Here is a 5,917-nt window from a genome sequence, read left to right as displayed (position 1 = left end):
CATGGGGAAAACAACAATACTAATCAACCAGAGCTCCCAGGGTCTAAACATCCAGCCTGGGAGCACACATGGAGGGAACCTTGGCTCCAGCTGTACATGTAGTTGAGGATGGTGGGAGAGGAGGGCCTTGGTCCCTGGAAGGCTGGTTGCCCCAGTGTGGGGGAATTTGAGGACAGAGAGGCAGGAATGGATGGATGGGTGGGGGCACACCCTCATAGAAGTAGAAGGAGGGGGGATTGGGGAAAGGAGATAACATCTGAAAGATAAATAAATAAAATATCCAAAAAAGAAAAGAAAATGGAAATGGCAACTGCAGTCAAGTATTTGAGACTTTTGTCAACAGTTTATTAATGGAATTCCTTATAATCCTCAAAGACAAGGTATTGTGGAAGTGGCCCATGGAACTTTAAAACAATATCTTCATTAAAAAATGGGGAGGTGTATCCCTGTATACCACAAATTTATTTAAATCATGCTTTTTAATTTTTTAAAAAAAATTTGGATGCCAAGGAACTTTCTGCTGAGTGTCTATGACACCCTTCAACTAGGCATAAGGATCTACTTACTGACATATGGCATGATACCAACCAGGTATCTAATATGGGGAAGAAGGCATGTTTGTGTTTTTTTCTGCAGAATGCTGAAGGAGCAGGGTGGATGCCAGAGTGATTGGTGAGACATGCTGATGCTGGGACAAAGAATGATGCTGACCTGTGAGCTTGCTGAGTGCCCTGACAATGGTGACTGGGAAGCTGTGTTGGACATATGTTCCTGAACAACCTTTGCTTTCCTATATCCCAGATGAAACAGCTGCCTTGCCTCAAGTTCTTAGACCTTGTGGAACAGAGAATCAAAAAGAGAAGTTATGATGACTCTTGTATTTTTCTTAAAGATGACCAGTTATTGGGACTCAATCATGTACTGGTCTAGAAATCAATCCAATATTGGAAATAACAGTCTTCATTTGGAAGGCTGGATCTGGACATTTTCAGAGACATATATGGAAATTAGCTACAGTTCTCTATGATGTTATATTAGCAAGAGATAAAGTTGGAACAGGTTCTGGATTAAGTGTTAGTGCATGTCAAGTTAAAGTTACTTTTGTCTCTTTTACAGTATTTATTGTAAGTTGCATTGATTATATACTTTCTAACTGTGTTTGTGTGTTGAAACCTGGCATGTCTGTTACCGGGGTCTATCAACCAGCTTTTGTCTTACTGCCCTGAGTATCACAGAGCCTTGGTATTCTGAAAAAAGCTTGCAAGTACTGAAAGAAGTGAGTCAGGCTTTAAGCAGAAGGAAGAGGGTAGTGGGCTTGGTTATTGCTGGTATAACAGATTTAATTACATTAATTGCTAGCACCACTGCTTCTGCAATTGCTTTGACATAAAAAGTTAAGACAGCTACTTCTGTTAATCAGTTAGCAAAAAAGTTACTAATGTATTGAGTATACAAGAGATTTAGATAGGCATTTGGAACAATGGATTGATTCTCTTTATCCCATTCAAATTATTGGAAGGAGGTTCAGAGTTTAAGAGTAAGGAGCTATCTCGAGTGTCATGCCAAATACCAATGAATTTGTGTTACTTCTAAAATTTACAATGATAGTCGTTACAAGTAGAAAAAAGTTTAAAGACACTTGTAGGGTATTTGGCATAATTCTAAAACCTCTCAGGATGTTTTAACTTTGCACAGTAAGATTATAAATTTAAAGAATGCTACTCTGCTCAGCTTTGATGCTACAGATAATGCTGATAAAGTTATCCATGGCTTGAGGTCAGTATTTCCATTTTGGTCAAGCTTCAAGAATGGCATAGATAGCTTAATCATGCTAGTCCTTTTTGTCCTGGGAATACTTACATTCCTGGCCATTGTGTTAAATCTTGTCTTTAACAACATCAACTTACTGGCAGCCAAGTACATGGCTTGAACCTGAAAATGGATCCCCAGACAGAGTTATTAATTTAACAGGCTGGCAAGCCAAGGACAGGTAAGATTCTACACAGAGCCTTACCAACCTAAGACAGAAATGCATTGCTTTTGATAATGCATATTCCACAATGGATAAGGAAGATGTTCTTGTCAGAACGCCTAAGACAGGCTCAGTCTTGTTTATGCAATAAAAAGGGGGAAGATGTGGAGAGTTTGGGGGCTGCTTGGCAGGAATCTGACATTGGCCAAGGACAAGGAAATGGGCTGCAGGCAGGAATCTGACATTAGGGTAGAACAAAGAAGTAATTTCAGCCAGGCTGCTCACCTTAGTCTGGATCCATGTAAGCAAATATGACCTCCCTGAGGGTGGGGCTCCTCTCTCTCTTAGAAGCACACTGGCCAAGTCTTTCTCTCTGCAGAGTCAAGCCATTCCATCTCTTTGGTCTCTGAGCACATGTGAGTGTGCATGTTCCAGTGCTGAGGGCTTTAAAAACATTTGCAAACTTTGTTATTAAAAGCGATTCTTCAAACTTGCAATTCCTTTTAACTGTGGCTGGTAAGAGTCAGCTGCCATAGGTCATATGTGAACATGCTATAGCGACCATACCTAAAAGCTGTACATATAAACATTTACATAAGCCAAGGGAGGTCATTCTAAAGACTGCAGTTTTCCTCTATGGAGCAGCACTTGCCTTTGTGCACACCCAAGAGCTCCCACATGCGTACTTTCAAGTGTTTGCACATGCCATGAATGCTTCTGATGATCTTCAAGGAAACACAGTTCCTTCCCTAGACAGTGCTTCTGAATGTTCTTGTTTCAACATCGGAAACTCACAGAGCAAGCTGCTTTTCTTGGGATCTGACAGGTGTAAGCCACAACCAGGAAGCTTATTTCTGGATTTGGAGAGATCCCAGACACTCGAACTCAGGTCTCGGGAAGTGCTGACCTGTGTGGCATTCTCCTGGGATTCATTCTTTTCTGTTCAGTTGTGTAAATCATTACTGGGTTGCTTGATGTACCTGGGGGCACAAATGGGAGATAACAGAAAATGAGTGCCTGTTCTCAGGAGGCAGAAGCAGGACATTGTGTTCTCAGGAGGCAGAGTGCACTGTGTTCTCCAGGAGGTAACAGCAGGGCACTGTGGGGTTCAGAGTAAGAGGGTCACACCTGAGGTGACTTTCGATGACTTATGAAAGAGGAGCCAAAGAAGAGTTTCATGGGGAGGGGTCAGCGACATGACCCCTCAGAGCCATGCTCTCCCTTGTCCCCTGTGGGCAGGAAGAACAGTGGTGCTTTTGAGTAGAGGGAGAACTCTGCAGGTACCTCAGGCAGAGCAGTGCTGTGACCAAAGCCACACTGCAGATGTTGAGATGTAGGAGCTGCAAGGCTGGGGAGGTGAGGAGGTCAGTGAAGGTTTGGGAGCTGCTAATGTGGAAAGATGATGGGAGGGTGATGGGGAGTCTGGGGGATTGCGGGATTTCTGAGAGCCAGGAAAGAGGATATAAGGTGACAGGTCTGAGATAGGACTGGACTTCTGGGGATGGCAGTGATCCTCTCAGCAGCATGAGCAGGGCATCCAGAGGACTGCCTTTGGAAATGTGCTTCAGGCCTGGTGTGTGGAACTTAAAGCACTTGTACATCTGAGGAGGAGGTCTCCTGAGGGGAGTAGGGAACAGAGGGGACAGGGTGGGGTGACAGAGTACCAAGGCTGCAGGAGATCTAGTTGTGAGCCTCACAGAAGCCACACAGCAGGGACAGTGGGGAAGGAACTCAGGATGGGACCCAGGGCCAGGCTCCAGCAGGAAGACCATTCAGATCTCCTGCTGGAGTTGGGGCTCACTGAGGATGTTGGCTTCATGAGTTTAGTCCATGGTTGGCAGAGGCTGCACGGTTTAAAGAAGTCATAGGATGCTGGGTGCACTGGCACTCTCCTGGAATCCCAGCTCAGGATGGTGAGACTGCTGGATGGTGACTTTGTTACCAACCTGTGCTACACAGGAAGACCCACCCTCAAGAAGAAAAGTCATTGGATGAGAGTTATGGTTATGGTGGAGTCTGTCCCAACTGTCATGCTGAGGCTGCAATCTAGGAGTTGGGAGAGTGACAAGGCTGCCATGGACAGAGCTGAGCTAACCGTGCTGACATGTTGGCAACTGTGAAATGGTTTGATCATGGCTTTGAGTTGTTCCTTTCCTTGCTCTTTGTTTTTTCTTTGAATTGACTTTAGTTATCCAAAAGCGTACTATTTTTAAATATAGCTTATGTGTGAGTGTACACAGGCTAGCAATGTAGTTAGGTGACTGAGCAACCATGTGCATACACCACTTAGGGAGGGAAACAGGCCCCTGCCAGGAACCTGGTCTACCTTTCCCATTTCCTTCCTCTGAGACTGATCCCCCCTTGCTCCCAGCATCCCTTCCTCACTTTCTTTAGAGCTCACTCCCTAAGTGTGCCTCCCGCCAGGATGTACATCAGCACTGCTTGGGGCTCACCTTCTTGAAATGCAGTGGTTAGGTATGTAACTTGACATCTGGCTTCCTTGACTTAACCTCTTCAAGGTTCTTCCCCACTCAGGCCTGCAGCTGTCTGATGGGTTGTTACACCGTGGGAGCTGGAGGAGGTGGGGAGGAAAGGCAAGAGGGGTGAGATAATATGACAGCAGTACAGTACCACACCAGAAGGGCAGAGGGGCTCCTCTTCACATAGGGGTAAATCACACAGGTCCCATGGGTGAGACTGAAGGCAGGCAGCTGAGGACCCAGAGAGACTGTGGATCTCATGTTTGAAGTAGCCATGGTAACTCATGGTGGGGATGGAATCAGTCAGCTGTTGGAGGAGGGAAGCAGATGGGCATTAGAGGCTGGAGAACAAAGCTCGGAATGGTCTAGACATCAGGTAAAACATGGATGAATCCTCAGTGAGAGCCCAGCTAGGAAGAAATCAAGAGAAACTCGGCTTATTTTGACCCCCATGAGTCAGGAGGACAAAGCAGATTCTCCCCTCTCTCTTCTCCCCCTGGCAGACCAGAGTGTTTCCCTGGCATGGTTTGGGGAATCATGGTGGGAGCTGGTTCATGAAGCTCCTTGCCTACCTTCCTTGGTGGATCAGTCATGGCTGGCTGGGCTCACTTGGGAATCCTTGGCTTCCTTTGTCTTCTCAGACTCATCCATCCCAGACAGCCTTCCTGTCCAGGGTTGATTTACACATCCATTTTAGGCATCAAAGGATGATGCTGGAGTCTGTCCCAGTGGTGTGTGCATCCAAATACAAACAGCGAGTATGTTGGATTCGGGTCTGGCAAGCACAAGAACAAAATGGTCTATGGGTTCGAACTATTTAAAAGCTCAGTAATATTCAGTGTCTTAACTGGCTGCTATAACAGCCTTCATATAAGTTGCATAGTCTAACACCAGCTGCTCTGAAAGATGTGGTGACATCACTGCTGATTTTCTAAGCCCTCAAGAAATCCCAACTATTTGGTGCAAATGAAGGGACTTTGAGTACCAGAAGTTATACACCAGACACAGTATGAGTGCCATTTTTCTTTATATTATGAATACCAAGATGATTCTAGAAGGGCTTTCCAATAGGCCCAAGCATTGCAAATATGGTGCCAACAGATCTTCCCTCCCCCACTTCCACTTGGCTAGCCACCAAGAGCCATTCCCTTATTTGGCCACTTCCTTGGGCCTAGCTCATTCCTGAGGCTTATCACCAAGGTCCAGGGATCAAAATTTATTATTAGACTGGCTAACATGTCCAGTCAGCACTTACCAACTCACCTAGCCCAGACTTCCCCTTTAGCTCCTTACAAACCTGTCCTGCAGAGCCACCTGCTGCTGTCCTTGTCCAATCCAGAGGCAGCCTCTCCCTACCTCTGTGCTTGTCAAATAAAATCTCCTTTGTGATGAGAACTTGTGTCTGGGTGTGTTCTGTACCAACTCCCAGACCTCTATACTGGTGCTATGACTCAGATGGGTCTCC

The 5,917-nt window shown here is 45.6% G+C and overlaps 1 long non-coding RNA gene across 1 annotated transcript; it reads right to left on the bottom strand.

The window, feature by feature from the left end:
* Positions 1 to 2,816: 2,816 nt before the first annotated feature.
* On the bottom strand, positions 2,817 to 5,169 carry LOC143443463 (uncharacterized). The gene is made up of 3 exons (XR_013112470.1): positions 5,025 to 5,169; positions 4,426 to 4,544; positions 2,817 to 2,952 (listed from the first exon to the last, which is right to left on the bottom strand). It is a non-coding gene; the product is annotated as an uncharacterized LOC143443463 (long non-coding RNA).
* Positions 5,170 to 5,917: the final 748 nt, after the last annotated feature.

The sequence above is a fragment of the Arvicanthis niloticus genome, chromosome 9 (genome assembly GCF_011762505.2).
Source record: "Arvicanthis niloticus isolate mArvNil1 chromosome 9, mArvNil1.pat.X, whole genome shotgun sequence".
In the NCBI taxonomy this organism is placed as follows: domain Eukaryota; kingdom Metazoa; phylum Chordata; class Mammalia; order Rodentia; family Muridae; genus Arvicanthis; species Arvicanthis niloticus.
This window is presented reverse-complemented; position numbering and strand designations above follow the sequence as displayed.